General features: G+C 45.5%; 1 protein-coding gene across 3 annotated transcripts in view; it reads right to left on the bottom strand.

The window, feature by feature from the left end:
- Positions 1–22,499, bottom strand: part of SPSB4 (splA/ryanodine receptor domain and SOCS box containing 4) — a 134,326-nt gene that overhangs the window by 64,400 nt on the left and 47,427 nt on the right. The window contains exon 4 of one of the 3 annotated variants that reach the window (XR_008523935.2): positions 12,682–12,817. The exons of the other annotated variants lie outside the window; for them this stretch is intronic. The gene's annotated coding sequence lies outside the window, so the exon portion shown is untranslated. Of the gene's footprint in view, positions 1–12,681; positions 12,818–22,499 lie in introns of those variants that run through there. 3 annotated transcript variants of the gene reach the window in all.

Raw genomic sequence — 22,499 nt, 5'->3', positions numbered from 1 at the left:
ACAAAACTGGACGGAGAATGAGTTTGACAAGTTGATAGAAGTAGGCTTCAGAAGGTCGGTAATAACAAACTTCTCCGAGCTAAAGGAGCATGTTCTAACCCATTGCAAGGAAGCTAAAAACCTTGAAGAAAGGTTAGACGAATGGCTAACTAGAATAAACCGTGTAGAGAAGACCTTAAATGACCTGATGGAGCTGAAAACCACAGCACAAGAACTTCGTGACGCATGCACAAGCTTCAATAACCGATTCAATCAAGTGGAAGAAAGGATATCAGTGATTGAAGATCAAATTAATGAAATATAGCGAGAAGACAAGATTAGAGCAAAAAGAGTGAAAAGAAACGAACAAAGCCTCCAAGAAATGTGGAACTATGTGAAAAGACCACATCTATGTTTGATTGGTGTTCCTGAAAGTGATGGGGAGAATGGATCCAAATTAGAAAACACTCTTTGGGATATTATCCAGGAGAACTTCCCCAACCTAGCAAGGCAGGCCAACATTCAAATTCAAGAAATACAGAGAATACCACAAAGATACTCCTCGAGAAGAGCAACCCCAAGACACATAATTGTCAGATTCACGAAGGTTGAAATGAAGGAAAAATGTTAAGGGCAGCCAGAGAGAAAGGTCAGGGTATTCACAAAGGGAAGCCCATCAGACTAACAGCGAATCTCTCGGCCAAAAACCTACAAGCCAGAAGAGACTGAGGGCCAATATTCAACATTCTTAAAGAAAAGAATTTTCAACCCACAATTTCATATCCAGCCAAACTAAGCTTCATAAGTGAAGGAGAAATAAAATCCTTTATAGACAAGCAAATGCTGAGAGATTTTGTCACCACCAGGCCTGCCTTACACGAGCTCCTGAAGGAAGCACTAAACATGGAAAGGAACAACCAGTACCAGCCACTGCAAAAACATGCCAAATTGTAAAGACCATTGATGCTATGAAGAAACTGCATCAATTAACGGGCAAAATAACCAGCTAACATCATAATGACGGGATCAAATTCACACATAACAATATTAACCTTAAATGTAAACGGGCTAAATGCCCCAATTAAAAGACACAGACTGGCAAATTGGATAAAAAGTCAAGACCCATTGGTGTGCTGTATTCATGAGATCCACCTCACATGCAAAGACACACATAGGCTCACAAAATAAAGGGATGGAGGAAGATCTACCAAGCAAACGGAAAGCAATAAATAAATAAATAAATAAATAAATAAATAAAATAAGAGCAGGGGTTGCAATCCTAGTCTCTGATAAAACACACTTTAAACCAACAAAGATCAAAAGAGACAAAGAAGGCCATTACATAATGGTAAAGGGATCAATTCAACAAGAAGAGCTAACTATCCTAAATATAAATGCACCCAATACAGGAGCACACAGATTCATAAAGGAAGTCCTTAGACATTCAGAAAGAGACCTGGACTCCCACACAATAATAATGGGAGACTTTAACACCCCACTGTCAATATTAGACAGATCAATGAGACAGAAGGTTAACAAGGATATCCAGGACTTGAACTCAGCTCTGGACCAAGTGGACCTAACAGACATCTACAGAATTCTTCACCCCAAATCAACAGAATATACATTCTTCTCAGCACCACATTGCACTTATTCTAAAATTGACAACATAATTGGAAGTAAAACACTCCTCAGCAAATGCAAAAGAACAGAAATCACAACAAACTGTCTCTCAGACCAGAGTGCAATCAAATTTGAACTCAGGATTAAGAAACTCACTCAAAACCCCAAAACTACATGGAAACTGAACAACCTGCTCCTGAATGACTACTGGGTAAATAAATGAAATGAAGGCAGAAATAAATAAGTTCTTTGAAACCAATGAGAACAAAGACACAATGTACCAGAATCTCTGGGACACATTTAAAGCAGTGTGTAGAGGAAAATTTATAGCACTAAATGCCCACAAGAGGAAGCAGGAAAGATCTAAAATTGACACCCTAACATCACAATGAAAAGAACTAGAGAGGCAAGAGCAAACAAATTCAAAAGCTAGCAGAAGGCAAGAAATAACTAAGATCAGAGCAGAACTGAAGGAGATAGAAACACAAAAAAACCCTTCAAAAAAAAATCAGTGAATTCAGGAGCCGGTTTTTTGAAAAAATCTACAAAATACATAGACTGCTAGCAAAACTAATAAAGAAGAAATGAGAGAAGAATCAAATAGATGCAATAAAAAATGATAAAGGGGATATCACCACTGATCCCACAGAAATACAATACATCAGAGAATACTATAAACACCTCTACATAAATAAACTAGAAAATCTAGAAGAAATGGATAAATTCCTGGATAAATAATAAGAGCTATTTATGACAAACCCACAGCCAATATCATACTGAATAGGCAAAAACTGGAAGCATTCCCTTTGAAAACTGGCACAAGACAGGGATGCCTTGTCTCACCACTCCTGTTCAACATAGTGTTGGAAGTTCTGGCCAGGGCAATCAGGCAAGAGAAAGAAATAAAGGGTATTCAATTAGGAAAAGAGGAAACCAGATTCTCTCTGTTTGCAGAAGACATGATTACATATGTGGAAAACCCCATCGTCTCAGCCCAAAATCTCCTTAAGCTGATAAGCAACTTCAGCAAAGTCTCAGGATACAAAATCAATGTGCAAAAATCACAAGCATTCCTATACACCAACAACAGACAAACAGAGAGCCAAATCATGAGTGAACTCCCATTCACAATTACTACAAAGAGAATAAAATACCTAGGAATCCAACTTACAAGGGATGTGAAGGACCTCTTCAAGGAGAACTACAAACCCCTGCTCAATGAAATAAAAGAGGACACAAACAAATGGAAGAACATTCCATACTCATGGATAGGAAGAGTCAATATTGTGAAAATGGTCATACTACCCAAGGTAATTTATAGATTCAATGCCATCCCCATCAAGCTACCAATGAGTTTCCTCACAGAATTGGAAAAACTACTTTAAAGTTCATATGGAACCAAAAAAGAGCCCATATAGCCAAGACAATCCTAAGCCAAAAGAACAAAGCTGAAGGCATCAGGCTACCTGACTTCAAACTATACTACAAGGCTACATAACCAAAACAGCATGGTACTGGTACCAAAACAGATATATAGACCAATGGAACAGAACAGAGGACTCAGAAGTAACACTACACATCTACAACCATCTGATCTTTGACAAACCTGACAAAAACAAGCAATGAGGAAAGGATTCCCTATTTCATCAGTGGTGCTGGGAAAGCTGGCTAGCCATATGTAGAAAGCTGAAACTGGATCCCTTCCTTACACTTTATACAAAAATTAACTCACGATGGATTAAAGAACTAAATGTAAGGCCTAAAACCATAAAAACCCTAGAAGAAAACCTAGGCAATACCATTCAGGACATAGGCATGAGCAAAGACTTCATGACTAAAACACTAAAAGCAATGGCAACAAAAGCCAAAATACACAAATGGCGTCTAATTAAACTAAAGAACTTCTGCACAGCAAAAGAACCTATCATCAGAGTGAACAGGCAACCTACAGAACGGGAGAAAATGTTTGCAATCTACTCATCTAACAAAGGGCTAATATCCAGAATCTACAAAGAACTTAAACAAATTTACAAGAAAAAAACAACCCCATCAAAAATTAGGCAAAGGATATAAACAGACACTTCTCAAAAGAAGACATTTATGCAGCCAACAGACATAGGAAAAAATGCTCATCATCACTGGTCATCAGAGAAATGCAAATCAAAACCACAATGAGATACCATCTCACACCAGTTAGAATGGCGATCATTAAAAAGACAGGTGCTGGAGAGGATGTGGAGAGATAGGAATGCTTTTGTACCGTTGGTGGGAGTGTAAATTAGTTCAACCATTGTGGAAGACAGTGTGGCGATTCCTCAAGGATCTAGAACTGGAAATACCATTTGACCCAGCAATCCCATTACTGGGTATATACCCAAAGGATTATAAATCATGCTACAATAAAGACACATGCACACGTATGTTTATTGCAGCACTATCCACTATAGCAAAGACTTGGAACCAATCCAAATGTTCAACAATGATAGACTAGATTAAGAACATATGGCACATATACACCATGGAATACTATGCAGCCATAAAAAAGGATGAGTTAATGTTCTTTGCAGGGACATGGATGAAGTTGGAAACCATCATTCTCAGCAAACTATCACAAGGACAGAAAACCAAACACTGTATGTTCTCACTCATAAGTGGGAGTTGAACAATGAGAACACATGGACACAGGGCAGGGAACATCACACACCAGGGTCTGTCGGGTGGGGTGTGGGGGCTATAGGAGGGATAGCATTAGGAGAAATACCTAATGTAGATGATGAGTTGATGGGTGCAGCAAACCAACATGGCACATGTATACCTATGTAAAAAACCTGCACATTGTATACATGTGCCCTAGAACTTAAAAATAAAAATAAAAACAGAGAAAGAGAACAAACGTGAATGAGAAAGTTACGAGGTGGCCCCAACCAAACTCAAAGAGCTTGGCCAGAAGATGAATTATAAATTCTAGCTAAGGAGTAATAATGGAGTCACTCTTGCCTGCTTAGAACTTAGTGTGGCTGGGCAAAGGCAGAGCTGGAAGGAAACAGCAGCCCAGGCCAGGACTTAGAAGACCTAGAGTCAGGTTCTGGCTTTACAGGGCAGGCTGCTTCCTCTGTAAAATGGGAACATCACCTGCCTCGTGGGGAGTGCTGGGAGGATTAGAAAAGGGACAGAGTCCAGGTACCCAGCATAGGCCCTGTCCTTTGCGGGCAATCAATCACTGACAGCTATTATTAATATTTCAGAGAAGTTAGTCTTCTTCGGGACAAGGTGAAAAATAGGCAGCTGGTGTAGGGAGCTGAGGACTAGACATTCAGGTAGGATGCTTCTACATCAATAACCACAGATAATTCCAAACAGAGTCCTGTTCAGGACACAGCATCTAATGCATCTGTGAGCTGGGGCTCAGATCTGGGGCTCAGAGCCAGCTCTGTGTGACCCGTGGCTTCCGCCACACCCATCAGCCTGCTCCACTCTTCAGGATCCTCCTCCCAATCTTCTCATCAGAAGCAGAGGCCTTGGGAAACTCATGAGTGTTGACATATTTTCAAAGCCCATCTGAGTGCTCTTACTGGACTCTTCAACTGATTTTTTTGGCAATAATAATAGTAACATTATAGTTGTAGTAAGTTGTAGCTTACATAGTACTTCCTATGTCATGAGACGTTCTAAGCACTTTCTTTGTCTTACTGTATTTAATCCTCATAACAACCCGATGAGGTAGTTACTATTATCAATGCCCAGCTACAGACTGGAGGAAATGGAGGCAGTTGAGAGGACAGGCACTCGCTCAAGGTCACAGTTAAGTGGTGAGAATGGGATTGGAACTGGGGCAACAGGGTCTGGGATGCACTCTCTGTTGCCAGCTCCCCTGAAGAAGTGGGATGATGGTCACTGCAAAGGAAACCTCTTCACCAGCCCTATCAGCTCTGTTCCTGAGTCCCAGGGGCCCCATGGCCCTGACCCTCAGCCCTGCTCCATGTGGTGGTGCCAGCTGGTTTTCCAAGCTCAGCCAGAGTGAGGGACCCTGCCTAGTGGTGGGCAGCAACTAACGGGTTCAATCCACTAATTCCAACTGGGATTTGGCCTGAAGAAATTGGAAAGGGAAAGGGAGCTGACACGGACTTCACAGGGGGGTCTTCTCCCCTCCAGACCCAGCCACCAGAACCACCACCATCAAGCCCCCTTCCTGAAGCAGCCTGGGGCTGTGCTCACAACTGCTGAGACTAACTGGCACAGTTGACTCCTGTTTTCTAGCAAACAGCTATGCTTGAGCAAACTTCCTCTACTTGGGAAACGTCATCTCTTAGCCTCTTGCTAAATAGTATAAGCCCCAGGGGCTTAATATGAAGGCCTTCTAATGGATTTATTGTGTTTATTTGACCTTTCCAAGTGTGAGCTCAGAAACAGGCCCAGAGGAGGATGGTGGAAGCTTGTTTTTCTTAAGTTAAGCAAAACTGATGAGTAAACTGAATTCTTGGATGGAGTCTGCCCAGTTTTCTCACTCGAGCTCCCCTCCTCCTTTAGTCAAATGATCCAATTAGGCCCAAGAGGAACTCAGTATTTATGAGATACTCCAGAAGAGGAAAATTGTGTCTAAGAAGAAGTGGTAAATGATGAAGTCTGAAATAAATGTTTTCAGTTTATAAAGAGCCATGATACAAAATAATAGTTGGCAAATTTAAAAACAGCTACTTTACTTCCGCTTCTAGTTTCAAGGCAAATGATTTTTTGTTTTAGATAAATTTTTTAAAAGTTAATGATTGGTGCATTAATGAAAACTATCTCAAGTGCCGCAAATACATTTGCAATTTAGATCAAAGGCTGCAAACTCCAGCGTCCATGGTGCCAGGCAGGTAACCTAAGTGAATAGTGGGGAGCAGGTGTAAGCTATGGGCAGGGGGCATTTCCTGCTCTTTCCAGAAAACTCCAAAATCCAGGTTTTTATGTGACATTTCTGTGTTGTTTTAATTTAGTATGGCCAAACAAAATATTTCTAGGCCCAGATCCAGCCCTGAGCTGACAGTGTCACTTCTATTGCAGAATAAAGCTCATCCACCACCGTTAGGGATGTCAGTACCTGCCAACGCCACCGGGGACAGCTTGTCCCTCAGTAAGCTGCCAGAGATTGGATCCAACCACAGAGGCCCAAACACAGTTGGATCCAGGAATCTGATCATTGTTCTTCCATACCTCAACCAACTCTAGCTATGATGTCTGTAACTATGTAAAAAACCAGAACTGCTTTTAAACCCCGTTTAGTGTCTGAGTGTCCAGATTGGGAAGTTCACTTTGCACTGATGCCGGCTAAGCACTTGACCTACAGTAACTTACTCAGTCCTCCTCACACCCTATGAAGGAACTCAGGCACAAAGAGGTCACGTGATTTCCAAGGTCACTCAGGCAACATTGGCAGGGCTGCTGGGCTCACAAGACTCTTGTGTTCCTCACAAAACACTGGTCAACGCCAGAACGTTCACATATTTGATGTACAATGCCTACAATGTCTACTTTTTCCATAAAACCAGACACTTCCTTTCTTATTTTACCATAGACAAGGGGTAGCAGACATTAGAGGTTTATGGACAAAAACATATTGGTAGAGAAAAATGATAGAGAAAATGAACTTTTTTTGAATTGGGAAAAGGCAGAAAAATACCTTAGTTCAGATCGTGGCAAAAGCAGTTTCTCAAAAGACCACAGACCGAGATGCCCTTGACCATGGATAACAATGATAATCACCTAAGACCAGTGGCAGCTGCCCTCTGCAGAGCCCTGCCAGTGTGCCCAGGCTGGCCACGGTGGTTTAGATGCATCTGGTTGCTGGGCCAACACAGTGGGTCTAGACTCGGCCTTGTTGTCCCATGTTACTTCACAGGGAGGAAAACTAAGTGCTGAGATTAAGCTTCTAGCACAGTATTGCAGAGCCGGTGAGTGGAGGACAGGCACCTGTGCATTCACTGTGTTTCGTCAATTACCCACAGGAGTTAGTTCCAAATCTCTTAAGGATTTGTCATGTGCCAGGTCAGCTGCAGGGGAGCTGGAAATGAGTGAGATGCCCTCAGCTGGAGGAGCGCACAGTTTCCTGGGGTCATGGGGAGTGAAGGGTGCTGCCCCAGGGCCATGCTCAGGGCGACTGACTGAATTCACCCCTGGTATTTTCCACATGAACACAGCTGACCTGTTGACTGAATTCTGGTGGCAACTTCTTGCACTGAATTTATTTATAATTTTTAAATTGAGGTGAAGTTTACATAACATGAAATTAATCATTTATTTTATGTTTTTGAGACGGAGACTTACTCTGTCACTCAGACTAGAGTGCAGTGGTGTGATCATAACTCACTGTAACCTCAAATTTCTGGGCCGAAGGAATCCTCCCACCTCAGCCTCTCAAGTAGCCGGGACCACAGGCATGCGCCACCATGTCTGGCTAATTTTTTGTAGAGATGGGGTTTCCCCACGTTGACCAGGCTGGTCTCAAACTCCTGGACTCAAGCGATCTGCCCACCTTGGCCTCCCAAAATGCTGAGATTACAGTCGTGAGCCACCATTCTCAGCCTAAATTAACCATTTTAAAGTATACAATTCAGTGGCATTTAATACATTCACAGTGTTATTCAACAATCACTTCTGTCAAGTTCCAAACCATTTTTATCACTTCCAAAGAAAACCCTTTGCCCATTAAGCAGTCATGTCCCATCCTCCATTCCCCAGACCCTAAAAACCACTAATCTACTCTCTGTCTCTATGAATTTACCTATTCTGGATATTCCATACCCAGAATATGAATATGGAATATTATATGATTATATGGAATCTTATAATGAGACCTTTTGTATCAGGCTTCTTTCACTTAGCACAATGTTTTCAAAGTTCATCCATGTTGTAGCATGTATCCAAATGTCATTCCTTTTTATGGCTAAATAATATTCCATTATATCAATATGCCACATTTTGTTTGTCCATTCATCCACTGGTGGACGTTTTGGGCCGTTTGCACCTTTTGGCTATTGTGAATGGTGCTGCTATATTCATGCATAAGTATTTGTTTGAATACCTACCTGTTTTCATTCCTCTTGGGTATATACCTCAGAATGGAATTGCTGGGTCATATGGTGATTCTATGTTTAACTTTTTGAGGAACTGCCAAACTGTTTTCCACAGCAGCTGCATCGTTTTACATTCACACCAGGAATTCCTCCAAATCTTCCCCATTTGTTATTTTCTGTTCTGCTTGTTTGCTTTTTAATTATAACCATCCTAATGGGTATGAAGTGGCATCTCACTGTGGTTTGGATCCTTGCGCTGAATTTAAAGCACTGCTTCCTGACCTTTTGCTCAGCATGAGATACAAAGAAGATGGGAGAACAGCTGGGGTAACCTGGAGGGGCTCTGTCCAGGTATTTGTCCAAGACATGGTCAAACAATTCATTTGCCCATTGTCCTAGCTATCTAAAGGGACCTCAGAGGCCCCTGTCAGAACCACTCTACTTGGGCCACTTGCTGAGAGGCCCTGGAAAGCTCCTCGAGGCCAGAAGTGGTCCATCCATGGGCTCTGCTGCCCCATGCCTTGCCTGGCCACTCCGAGGACTGAGAGGAGCAGGGTCCGGCACCCAATAACCCATCTAGGGTCATGATGGGACAGCCCAGTCAGCAGGCAGAGGGCAAATCCATGAATTTAGTTGAACAAGATTCCTTCTCTCTTTTGACAGAAGGCCCAGGTACTGGCTCTACCACAAACTTGCTGTGAGAAAATATTAATAGCTAGCATCACTAGTGCGTCTACTGTACCAGGCACTGTTCTAAGAACTTTCCGTAAATTAGCTCATTTAATCCTCATAACAACCTTTGACATCTTCATTTACAGATGAAGAAAGTGGATCACAGGGGGGTCACCACCTGCCTAAGGGCATCTTGGAGCCAGTGAGTGATCAGTGGGGATCCCACCACAGTCCTAGCCCAGGTTCTGACTGCCACGCATGGTGCCTCCCTGGGCTGCAGTTCTCCAGCTGGGAGGAGAAGGGCGGGTTTTCTCCAAACAGCAGAACCCTTTGCCAAATGAAACTTACGCAGAACTCCAGTCTATTTAGCAGAGAGACGGGAAGCTGCTCAGAGTGGAGGGTGGGGTCTCGGGTTCTAACCACAAGGCAGGGCTTTGAGGTCTTCTGAGGAACAGGTTTTGGGTTCCATGATTCTGAGAAATGAATATGACAAAGCCCTAGACTCTTGCCCGATGGAAAGGGCACATCACATTTAATAAGTGTGAAAACAATACCGTATACTTACAAAGCACTTTGTCTTTTTCCAAGGACCCAAACACTCCATTTGCTCTCAGAGTGAATCATTCCAAAAACACCCTAGAGGATTAATGGGGCCCTAAAGAACCTGTTTCCTGGGACAGAACACTGAGGAAACTGAGAGACCCGCTGATGTGGGTTCTGTGCAAACTAGAGTGTTCCCACTCTTTTCTTGCTGTGGTTTCAGCTTGTATGGCAGTTTCTCGCAGCCCAGGCCTCTTCCTGCCTCAACAGTTCAATCTAGGGACCAAAAATAACCACCAAGCATGGAGCACTGACTATGTGCTGGGCCCTGTGCTCAGAATTTTTGACAAATCATTTCCCTTAATCCTTATGATGACCCTATGAGGGAAGTACTACAGGACCATTGCCCTTTATCAAAAAAAAAAAAAAAAAAAAAGCAAGTTCCAGGGTTTAGTAATTAGGTTGCATATGCTATGTATGGTATAACGTCCCCAGTGGCCTGCAACCAAACACTTTAATATTTCTGCAGTGAAACCCATGAATATTCACGCCAAGTGAAATAAGGAATGATATAAATAGTCTCACCCAGTTCAAGTTGAGTCTGGCTGCCAAATGAGTTTGCCCCAAACTTATGAAAAAACTTTTGGTTTTCAGAACATAGTCCTGCACTAGTGTCCTCATTTAACAAACAAATGAGGCTCTGAGAGGTTAAATGACTTGCCTAATTAGGATAACATAGCTGGTGAATACTGGAGATAGAGTTCAAGCCAGAAGTATGACGTTAGAGCCCAAGTCTATAACCACTTTGTTACATGCACAGGTTTCTGGGGGAAACAGCTGACAGTTCAAATCCCTGCTCTGCCACTTTGGAGCCATGGGATCTGGGCAAATCACTTCACCTCTGGGACTCTCAGCTTCTGTGGAGGTCAATGTGGTTGTTCTCAAATATTCTGGCTCTTGCCCTCTGAGCAATGATCAGCTTATCCTTCCCTACTCACTTGAAGTTAGGTGTGGCCATAAGACTTGCTAAGGAAATGGCAGCAGAAGTATGTGTGTTACTTTTGCTTGGAAACTTTAGGAGCCAGTGTGAATTTTGCTACCTTCACTTTTTCATTAGTCACCATTAGGGGCTGTTCCTTCTGCCCTGGACCCAAAGTGAGGACACACGTTGTGGAATAAAGCCTCCTGCTGAACAGCAATGAGCACACAGTATGGACAAAAACAAACCTTTGTTGTTTGAAGTCAATGAGGTTTGGGGATTGTCGGTTACAGCAGCAAAACCTGGGCTATCCTGACTGGTACAGTTTCCTTCTCTATAAAACAAGTTGTGTGAAGATTGAATGAGATGGTACATATAAAGCTCCAAGGCAGTGTGTGGCAATGGGTATCTGTTAATTCCCTCTCCCATTTCTCAGCCTCTATTTCTCCAACTGTAAGAAGCCATTAACTTGCTCTGTTTTAATGAGTGAAACTGCTAGTTAACCTATGAGATGTTAATGGAAAGAATTTTTGGAGTATCCACAAAAACCTGGATATATTGTCTTACATGTCCCTCTTAACCACTCTGCTTTGATGAGGAGGCTGAGAAGAGGTGGTGGGAGGTTGGGGACAGAATTCCAGCCCTGGGACAGGGCTGAGGCCTCTGGGTTCCTGACAGAAGCATCTGCTGTGGACCAAATATCCCCAAAGGCAGGGCTGCAAAGGGCCAGAGAGTGTCAGGAGGAGGTCAGAAGGGTCAAGTGGCCTGCTGACAGCTGCTGAGCACAGAGGAGGCACCATTTCTCCCTCAGGCCAACAGATGGAGGGAGTGAGGCTGTGGGGCGGAGATTCTCTGTGATGAAAATGTGCAGTTGCCACAGGACGTGAGTTAAGACCCATTTTAGCAACACCGATTAAGGAGCTATAAATAGCACCTGGGATCTCTCATAGGCCATAAAACACTCTTCTCTGCACTGCTCCCAGCCTGTGGCCTGCCCTGCTTAATTGGGGCTCAAAATAAAATACCTGGAAGGCCACTTTTTGATGGAAGGCCCTTGTTGCCATGGTGACCAGTTGCTGGGACCAGGATGGGGCAGAGGCTTGATACAAGGCTGCTGAGATGTAAGGTGGGGAGGAAGAGGAAGAGGGGAGAGAAAGGAAAAGTGAGAAAACATTGATAAAGATTACTGTGGAAGTCTAAAATCCATATCACGAGGCCGATGGAAACACCAGCTTCTCTGCCTGTAATGGCTATGAAAAATGGCAGCCTCACCCAGCTGATGGGCTAGCAAATGGGGACCGCCAGCAAGGAAGTGGATCTGGCTGGCCGAGGGTGGGTATGGGAGGCAAAGGAGTGAGTTTCAGACCTGGCTCAGTCCCTGAACAGCAGGTGAGCTGGAGCTGCTCCCCACCTTCTCTGGGCCTTTCCACTGTAAGATGAGGGGTGGAATGAGAAGGTCTCTAAGCTAGGACTAACAACTGATCTCCCACCATTGTCAAGGAGAAGGTGGAAGCTCCAAGTGCTGAATCACCTCCAAGATATATGAAGTGATGGAAGCAAGGTGCATGGCAAAGTGTGAGCAGACTGCTGCTGTTTGTGTATTTGTGGGAAACACCTTAGAATACACAAGAATCTGACAGCATCGGTTGCCTCTGGGGAGGGTGGCTGAAAACAGGGGTGGGCAGAAGACTGATCACTGTCATGTTTTAATAAAACCTTATAAATGTATTCAAAATAAGTAAAATCTAAATTTAAAAAACTGGACTCCAAAAGGCCCAGGTTTTGATGAATGAATAAATACCAGTTAGAGCGGTGGGGTCACCCTCCATGATCTGGTCTCTGCTGACTGCTCTCTCGTCGTATGCACCTTGGACTTCTCACAACCTCCTGAGTGCTGCTGTGCAATTTAAAGCCGCTGTGCCTTCACACATGCTGCACCCTCCCCTGAAATGCCGTTTTCGGTCTTCTCCATCTAGAGAAAGGGATACTTGAGTCTTTAAATCTCAATTCAATTATTCCTCCTCTGTCTGCACTTCCTCGATGCCACAGCTGACCCAAACACCTGATATTCTCTCTTTCCTCCACGCCTCCTGCACTACCCAGAGCTCTTTATTAATGCTCATCTCACTGAATTATCATTATTGTTACTTGTGTGGCTACCCGATAAACTAGGGGCTCTTTGAGGCATGGCCTGGGTCTGATCCTAGGGAGTACCCCAGGACCTAGCACAGAATGCTGCTCAGTAAATATTCTGCGTTTCTGAGAGATCAAACACACACAGAACATCTATCCCAGGTGGCTCCCTGGTGGTCTATCCACTAAAAATTAAGTCTTTTCTCTTATTCCACCTCCCGCTTTGGCCTTATCTGAATGCTGGGAAACTTAATTTTTAACATTAGTTTGAGCAAAATACAATTAGGAAGGGAAGCCCTGCAGCAAGAAGTGATCTCAGTACATGCGCCCAGCAGCACACAGTGAAGGGCCTGGCTGCTGCTCTGCCCACTGCAGTAATTGATTTTGTGGGTTATTCATAGCAAAGGTGTCATCGAGGCCTTCACCTTGGTTGCCTCTCTGTCTGCCTGCTTGGGAACCCTGTGGTAATGAGACTCCCACGAGAAGGGGTTGCCAGGCAGAGGCTCCTGAGCTTGGTGATTTAACTAGCTCTGTGAATTCAGTAAGACTCTGACCCTTGCTGGCCCCCATTCACAGCAGAAGAGCAGAAGGGGCTTACACCAGAGTCCCTAAGGCCCTGCCCACTTGGACACTCTATCTGGAATTTTAAACATTAGCCCAAGGAGGACAGAACAGCAAAAGAGGCCACCGCAGACAAATAAAATTTTTTTTTGTTGTTTTTTTTTTTGAGACGGAGTCTCACTCTGTTGCCCAGGCTGGAGTGCAGTGGTGTGATCTCGGTTCACTGCAACCTCCACCTCCTGGGTTCAAGTGATTCTCGTGCCTCAGCCTCCCGAGTAGCTGGGATTACAGGCTTGCGCCACCATGCCTGGCTAATTTTTGTACTTTTAGTAGAGAAAAGTTCACCGTGTTGCCCAGGCTGGTCTTGAACTCCTAACCTCAGGTGATCCACCCGTCTTGGCCTCCCAAAGTGCTGGGATTACAGGCCTGATCCACTGTGCCCGGGCACAAATAAAAATCTTCAAGTCAACTTTAGAGACTAGCAGAGGGGATGTAAGGCTGTCCCAATAGTTACAGGATGATATTCATATGCAAGACAGACTCCCAGAGGGAAACTCAGAAATCTAAGGGACTACCTCTCTTCTTCAGGGCTGAGTTGAAGGCATTGTTGAAACATGTCTTCACCAATACTGTCCTTGCCCTGGATGGAAGCATAGTGGGGACAGGACAGAGGCCAGGCCCAACTCTGTTTTCTCTGTCGCTGAACAGACTTTCTCGTCTTATTTATTTTTTTCCTAAGCCTTTTGCATTCCTATGAACACACCTTTCCAGTGAATGAAGCGACATTACCATGAAGATAGTCTTATCACTCTGATTTACTCAAAAGATAAATAATGTATGAACTTCCATTCTACTAACCTTTATGTTAGTTACTAATGAATTTCTGATGGTTTTGCCTCCAGCATCCACCACCTGCCCTTTAGGTAAAACATTTCAGATCCCTTGGGGAGTGTGTTTTTCCTGAGGCTTTGCCCCATCCTAACCCCAGGCGTGGAGCCTCTGACCAGGCTGAGCCAATCAGCACATTCCAGTCTAGTGGCCACCGTGATTGGTTCAGGGGTGAGCCTGAGATCCCACTGGGGCCCATGAGAATGGATTCCAGGACTTGTGCTGGGCATGGCCTGCAATAAGAAGGAGCAACAGGTGGACCCAGGGCCTCCTTGAAGTCATTTGGGGACTTGAGAAAGATGACCCTATACAGAGGCCTCTAGAATGTGTATGTAGGAGGGGCTCAGGAGTGGTGGTCGGTGAGATGGGAGATCTAGGAAACACTGTCTACTCAGATCCTGTTATTTCAGGTAGGTTGAGGGTGCGGGGCCTAAAGCCCCATAAGACACCCCTAAGGTGCCACTAGACACGAAGGAAGAAGAGCTGAGAAATGGAGAGAGAGATGTCAGACCCTGCCAATGGTGTTTGAACCTGGGATAGAGGTGAGGCTAAAGCAACTACAATTACTCAGTGACAAAAGCACATATATTCCTTTTATTAACTTAAGGCAGTTTGGGGTCAGGTCTTCTGTTCCTTATAAAAGAATACAACTAACAAACTACTTCTGCTGTGCTAAGCCCATCCTAGACCCTGAACTTGGTTTCTTGAACTGTGATCGGAGGTAATTCCTGATGGATACCCTAGGGTGTGGTAGAGGGTCTCTGCTCTGGTGAAGAAAGGCATGGGGTGAGAACTGCCCTTAAGAGGACTGCAGTCAGAGCAGATCCCAGGGAGGGTGAGAAGCCATAATGGGATGCCTGAGGCCAGGCCAAGATGCACACTTAGAGGAGGAGGTGCTACCTTCATGGAGTGGCCCGAGGGCTCCAGAAAGCCTTGCCCCACACTATCTCCCCAACTGGTACCTCAAAACCCACCTGAGCATTTTTCTTTGAGTTCAGTGCAACATAGGAGGACAATAGTCAGGGAATGTCCAAGTTAAAACGGAGTCTCCAGGGACACCAGCCCACACAGGAGCTGCAAAAAAAGGATCTGCCACCTAGAGGGCTGGAGTGGCTGACTCAGTGCCACCACGGCCAGTCTAGGGCAGAGCACAGATTAGAACCTCTGAATTCTCACTTCCAAATTGTAGTCCCTTCCAATGGCCCATAGCGGTTGTCTTTGCTCTTGATTTACATCCCGTTATGCAAAATCTGTACCACCAGGTGGCGATGTAGAGTTACCGCATGTAGTATGGAATTTTAAGTGGCCATCACGGATTCGCTTTTATGAAAGTGTATCTTTATTTCATCTAAAAGATAATAAGCAATTTACCAGGAAAGGGAGATGGAAAAGAAATTTTTTTAAAAAAGGCAGTAAGCATTTAAAATTTTAATCTATTTTATTATAACTTTGAAGGCAAAGAAAAGAATTATGATTACTTACATTGTGTCTTCTTTAGTAATTACTTGCCTCTTCCTAACCCTGTCAATGAGGGAGTGGAGAGAAGCCATACCTTGAAGTCAGACCCGCCTGGTTTTGAAATTCAACTCTGCCATGTATTAGCTGTATGTCTTCGGCAAGTCACTTCTCTTTGAGCTCAAATGATCCATCTGTAACAATGGATTCAATACTACGCCAGACAGGGCTGCTGCATCCTCGGGGGATAGCATATAGTAGGTGTTTGATAAATCTCAGTTAAATGAATGAATGAGGTACCTAGTGGAATGCTTGGCATAATATAGCAAGTACCCAATAAATGATACTTATTACTAGAGGCAAAAGGGAAGCAGATCTACCAATGAAATTATAGGCCATGGGCAGTAAGAAATGGGGCTTTGTAGGGGATGTGGGAACTCAGTGGGAGGCCAGGAATCACAGCGCAATGGTGACTGCCCACTGGCTTACTGCACAAGGCGGATGCTTTTCAACTTCAGTGTGTAACATCCCGTTTCACCATGCACCTCAGCCTCAAAGCCCTTCTGGAATCCTTTCTGCCTTGCAGTGAGGTTCTGAAGGAGAATTCCCATCCACCCTTTTCTGTGAGCCTTTCTGGCCTCACCTGTGAAAAAGAGGCTAAAATGGTTCCTGAATGTATGGTGCTAAAGATATTTAAGGAACTCAGTCTCCTCATTCATCTGACGCCATCCGCCTTGTGGGCTGAAGACTTTCCAGACTCAGGGCCTCATTCTCTACGTCTGCAAAACCTGCAGGCGGCTTGGATGGTACCCATCCCTTCCAGAGGTGGGATCTTGGGTGTACTCCTCCCCCTCAGGCTGACAGGCCTTCCCAGGGGCACAGAATTCTTTTAAAAGGAGCATTGGTTCACTTCAAACCTCCTCAACTCTAACGGCGCAAATTATGTGACGCTTTATTTTTCCCAGCTTGAATGGGTAGACCTAGCACCTCATAAAGTGACAGGGAAAATATTTGGCTGGTTTCGTAAACCGGGGCCACAAAGGCTCACTTGTGATGGGCCGGCCGCGCAGCCTGTGCCGGCTCCCAGGACGCCCTGGCAGGCCCTGCCCAGGTCTGGGCAGCAAAGTCTGCAGACACCACTGCCTGCCTGACACCGGCCACCTGTGTGCAGGCCACGAGGCCTGGCAGCCTTTCAGTCCCGCCTGGCCATCTCCTCCCACAGACTTCCAGAATCTAAGCTGCCAAAAACAACCCCAGCCATCTGCCATGCAGAGGAGATACTTGGGGGTGTGTCTGGGAGGCCCTCAAAGAAGCTTCTGTGGCTGGTCAGTGGCAGCCACCGGGGAGGTGTCTGCAGTGTGTCCGGGTCACAGTCTGGCCCCAGCAGGCTCTCCTCAAGGAATTTACCCACAAACTTCCCTCTTGCCAGACTCATGTACTTTCCTTCCCCTTCCCCAAGAAATGAAGCACATTCCAGCCCCTTGCCTTTGCTCCTGCCACTCCCGCTGCCTGGAGTGCTTTTCCCCGCCCTCTCCCTCCAGCCCATTCCTGCCCCATTTCAGTGGGGCACAAGGTCCTCCTCTCTGCCCAGTCCCTCTGTCATTCTGCACCCGCAGGGACCTGCAGGCACTCATTGTCTGTACCCCTCACTAGATTATCACACCCTTCTAGGGGCTGCTTTATTGTTTAATGCTGGTATTATTTATTTCACTGCTGAGATCATTTCACTGACACCTCATTTATTGGAAACTGTTGGGGAAGCTTTCTCAACATGAGTGAATTTGTCGGATCAATGGTCCTTTTAAGTGACGAACCTACTTTGAGCATGATCTCTTTGGGTGGGAATTTTTCTACGACTCATTATTCCCTCATCTTGAACCAATCACCCTAAACATAACTGAATCCATTTTGGAGGATTCAGAGTTAGAAAAAAAAAAAAAAAAAGGTCATTTTTGGTACTACAACCTTGCTCTGCCTGGCTCCTGAGGGCTGGGCCTCATGCCCCTTTGCTGAATGGCTATGGACAGCTGCACTTTAAGAGTTCTTGTTTGCTGTGGCTGTTGTGTGTCCCTTATGTGGGTAGGCAGTTGGCTGTTGGAGGGCTGCGGCTGGTGTGCCTGTCTCTGGCCTTACCTGCCCCTCATTCTCATTTGTGGTTTGTTGTGCAGAGGGAATGGGAGGCAGGTAACCAGGCAGGTATAAATGAACTGCAAGCAAGTAGCACCTGAGAAGACCTTTCTTTAATATATTTCAGGACAGAAGCTGATTCCTTCCCAGGCACCAACTGAGTCTTTTCCATTCATTTTCAGGGTCAGGATTGTGTAGAGCTGAGGGCACCAAAGGTGTGTGCTGTTCTGATGCTGCCATTTCCTTGGGTTGATGAGTGAGCTGGATGGGAAGCCCTTTGTTCCCTGTCGTGGGGCCCCTCTGTGTCCACACTGTGCCTACCTGGAGTAGCTCAGTAACAAGTCCCAGTTGACTTGCTTTGGGGGATGTGGCCTACCCCAGGGTTCACTGTTATCAGCTCCTGCTTTAGAATTAATTGCACTTTGAAAGGGCATGCTAGGTCTGCAAATGGAGCCAGCTCAGAGGGGGCCATGGCTCCAGGCCAGTGTAGGCTGCTGTCTTCAGAGGCTGCCCCTTTGCCACTGGGATTCCTAAAGCCTTGTTGCTAACAATCAGGTATTGGGAAAACAGAGATGTCAAACAGCTTTATGCAGCACCCAGGACAGGCGCGGCCACTTGGGAGCCATTCCTTTTTTTGTAAGTGACTGTATCTGGTTTGGGCTGCAGGAAATCCTCTTTTAGGGTCTGGGAATAGAGAGGAGTCCTGGAGTCCAAGTGTGAGGTAGAGGCAGAGATGTGGCCTCTTCCTCATGGGCAGGCTTGGCTGCCCTAGGGCTTGAGGAGTTCTGCCAGGCAGTGTTCTCCTCTTGGCCATGCTTTCTTTGAGCAACCACATTGACCTCCAGGCATCTCAAAGGGGCCACTTACCTGTTAGTAAGTCTGCAATTTTGTCCACACCCCAACTTATCCTTACTAAAAATTTTCATATATACAAAGTTTCCATTCCTGCTTGGTTCCTTTATCCTCTGTGAGACCCTGCCTGCTTCTCCAGCTTTTTTTCCTGCCATGCTCCCTGCATGCCACCTGCCACCTGAGTTCCTAAATTGTGCCAGCTTCCCTCTTGCCACAGGGCCTTTGCACATGCTGCTGCTGCTGCCTAGAATACCTTTTTCTTCATCCCTCACCCCCAAACAGGCAGCTCACTTGTTAATTCCTCCTCTAAGCTTAGAGGTTCCTTAGATTGGCCTTCTCTGGCTCTCAAGACAGACCAGGCCCCACTCATACACTCTCCCAGGACCATCTACCTTCCCGACATGCCACCCTGCACACTAGTAACCACAGGCTAATTTCTGTAATTGGTTGTATGTTTTCCTTGCTAAGTTGTACGTTCCATGGGGTAGGATCCCTGGCTACCTGTTCACTGCCTTATCTTCAGTACCTAGCACAGGGCCTGGCCACAGTACCTGCTCTGTATATATTACTCAGTTACTAAGTGACTACACCCTTCACTCCAGCTCTATCCACACTGAGCTGCCCAAGACCCCGAGCCCTCTCATAACTCCGATTTCTTGCTCTTTCTGCCTGGATACACCTTTATTGCTTGAGTAATTCCTACTCTTTGATGAAGGAATGAATGAATCAATGAAAGCATGAATAAACAAACTATTAGAACTTTTGGTGATTTATGTGAGAATCCACTGCACAACTGGAAAGGCATGAAATGTGGGGCTAGAGGAGCATTCCCGGAGGAAAGGGCCCTTGAGAAGGAGTACTGCCTTCAGGGAAGCATGATGACTTTACAAGCATCTCTCTAAATGCTTCAGGGAAACCTACAAGTCTCCAGTGAGCAAGGGCTGGTGCGCGGAAATGAATAGTGCAGAACCTATTATGACTAATTTAAGATGTGCAACATGTTATCAGTGCATCTTCTATTAAGTGTGCTGTCAGTTGTTTAGCTTAAGGGAAGGTAAAAACATTAATACATGGGAAAGAATTTAGGTGTCCATCATTTGGGGAATATTACACAGGTAATAATAAGAGCCATCTGATGGTGATCACCTCTGTGTGCCAGCACCGTCCTGGGCAGTTTATACCCATTCTATTATTTAATCCTTAGGAGAACTTTGTGAGGCAGGGATTATTGTCTCCATTTTACAGATGGGAAGACAGAGGCTTGAAGAGGTTGAGTAACTCAGCCATGGTTCCAGAACTAGCTTGGGGAAGAGCTGGGCTTTCCCCCGGTAGCTGGACTCCTAAGTCTCTGCCCCAGCTGCAGAATGAGGAGCTGGGCAGGGGCCACCTGGCAGGTGTCCCCAGGCTGAAGACAAAAGTGCTATCATGGAAAGAAGGTTCCCAGCCCCTGGTCCTGCCAGGTCTGTCTCTCCTGACCTCCCAGCCTTAGTGCGATGCTGAGGGGAGGTGCAAATGGTGGGCCCTCAGATCACTCTGGCCAGGTCACTAAAACATGGCAGTGTCAACCTGGTGGGAGCCGTGGCAGTGTCCAAGGGGACAAGAGTTGGGCTCTAAGCTCCACCCACCATTCTCCTCAGGGGGCTCCTTCACTGCCAGCCTCAGAAGGTCCAGGTGGCATTTTTTGGGCCAGTGCCATTCACCCATGACAACTCGTACCACATCCTTCCACACTCACAGAGCTGCAGGTGTCAGGGGGACCCAGCCCTCTGCTGTCTGGGAGTTTCCATTCCCTTCTTGGCCATCATGCATCCCCACTACCCGAGGGGCAGCTATCTGTCTTGGGCACTGGAAAAGGGGCCTCCAACCACTTCACAGGGACCCTTTGTTGAGTTTATAAAACAAGCATTCACCAGAGGGCTACAATGTGGGTACCAGGGCACCCTCCCTTCTCTCCCTAGGCCCCTGCCCATACCCAGGGCTACCACACCCCAGGACTCAGGGTACCCACTCCACAGGCTCTCTCTCCTCTCCCCTCCTGCCCCCTCCCCACCCTTGGCCTCACCTGTTCAAGCCACCATGACAAGTCATTCCTGAGCAGTGGAGAACCTTTGCTTCACACTGGCTGAGGAGATGCACCCTAACCCTGTGTATCAGTTTCCTGGGGCTGCTGTAACAAAGTGCCACGGACTGTGTAACTTCACAGAAATTTATTGCCTCACAGTTCTGGAGGCTGGAAGTCCAAGATCAAGGTGTCTACAGGGTTGGTTTCTTCTGAGGAGTGTGAGAGAGAATCTGTTCCATGCATGCTTCTCCCCTGGCTTCCGGTGGTTTACCGGCAATCTTTGACTTTCTTTGTCTTATAGATGTATCTCCCTGGTCTCTGCATTCATGCTTACAGGGTGTTCTTCTTGTGGGCATGTCTATGTCCAAATTTCCCCTTTCCATAAGGACACCAGTCACAGCAGATTCAGGCCCACCCTGATGACCTCATCTTAACTTATTACATCTGCAGTGACCTCATTTCCCAATGAGGTCACTTTCTGAGGTGCTGGGGGTTAGGACATCAACATATGAATTTGCAGGGGACACAATCAACTCATAACACTTCTGTCTACTTTCTGCAAGGGAAGACAAGAGCTGCCAGGGAAGAATAGGGCACAGCCCAGCAGCTGACTACAGGGCAGTTGGGCTGACCACCAGAGAACAATGAGAGAGAATGAGTGAGAGTGAGACACTTGTGCAAAGTCAGCACAGAGGGCAGAGCCATGGGGAGCCAGAGGAGGAGGCCACATGGCTGCCGTATGGCTGATGACAGCCACTGTCATGAACCGGTGGCTTCTTGGGCTTGGACAAGACCAGTCAAGACCATACTAGGGCATGTGTCTGATGGTTGCATGGTTTATAACAGTCCCTAATGGAAGGGGATTCTCAGAAAGAAGTAAACAGAGGCTCTGTTTGATTGACTTCAGGTTGGGGGGATGGCCTCAGTACCCGCACATTCTGGTGCCACGATGTCTTGTTCTTAACTAAATCTAAGCTCACAATAAAACACCTTCCCAACAAGACTAACATACAAGCTCACACAACATAAATTCCCTTCTAAGGAAATCCCCTCACTATCCTAAGATTCTGCAAGGCACTAACCAACATCTGAAGCTTTGAAGTATACACTTTGGTTAACAAAGAAATCTTTTCTGAGAAATCAGATGGCATTCAGCATCAGCAATGTCAAAAACAGTTTTATTCCTTGACTCATCATTTTTACTCCTAACAATCTACCACACGGATATAAATAACATGGGTGGTAAATGTATAAGTAAGAGCATTCCCTGCAATATTACTTATAAATTATAAACAATCTATACATACAAAATAAAGGACATTAATTGGATTATGGTATAACCAAATGGTGACATATTATTTAGTCATTAAAAGTCATATTATCCCATTACTATGGTTTAAATGTCCCACTAAAACTCATGTCGATATTTAATTGCCATTGTAACAGTATTAAGAGATGGGACCTTTAAGAGGTAAGAAGTCCTGAGGGGTCCACGCTCAGAAATATGTTAATGCTGTTACTATAGGAGTGGGTTAGTATCTTGGGAGGGGCCTCCTGATAAAAGGATGTCTGGCCC

Source organism: Pongo abelii, chromosome 2 (genome assembly GCF_028885655.2).
Source record: "Pongo abelii isolate AG06213 chromosome 2, NHGRI_mPonAbe1-v2.0_pri, whole genome shotgun sequence".
NCBI classification, from domain to species: domain Eukaryota; kingdom Metazoa; phylum Chordata; class Mammalia; order Primates; family Hominidae; genus Pongo; species Pongo abelii.
This window is presented reverse-complemented; position numbering and strand designations above follow the sequence as displayed.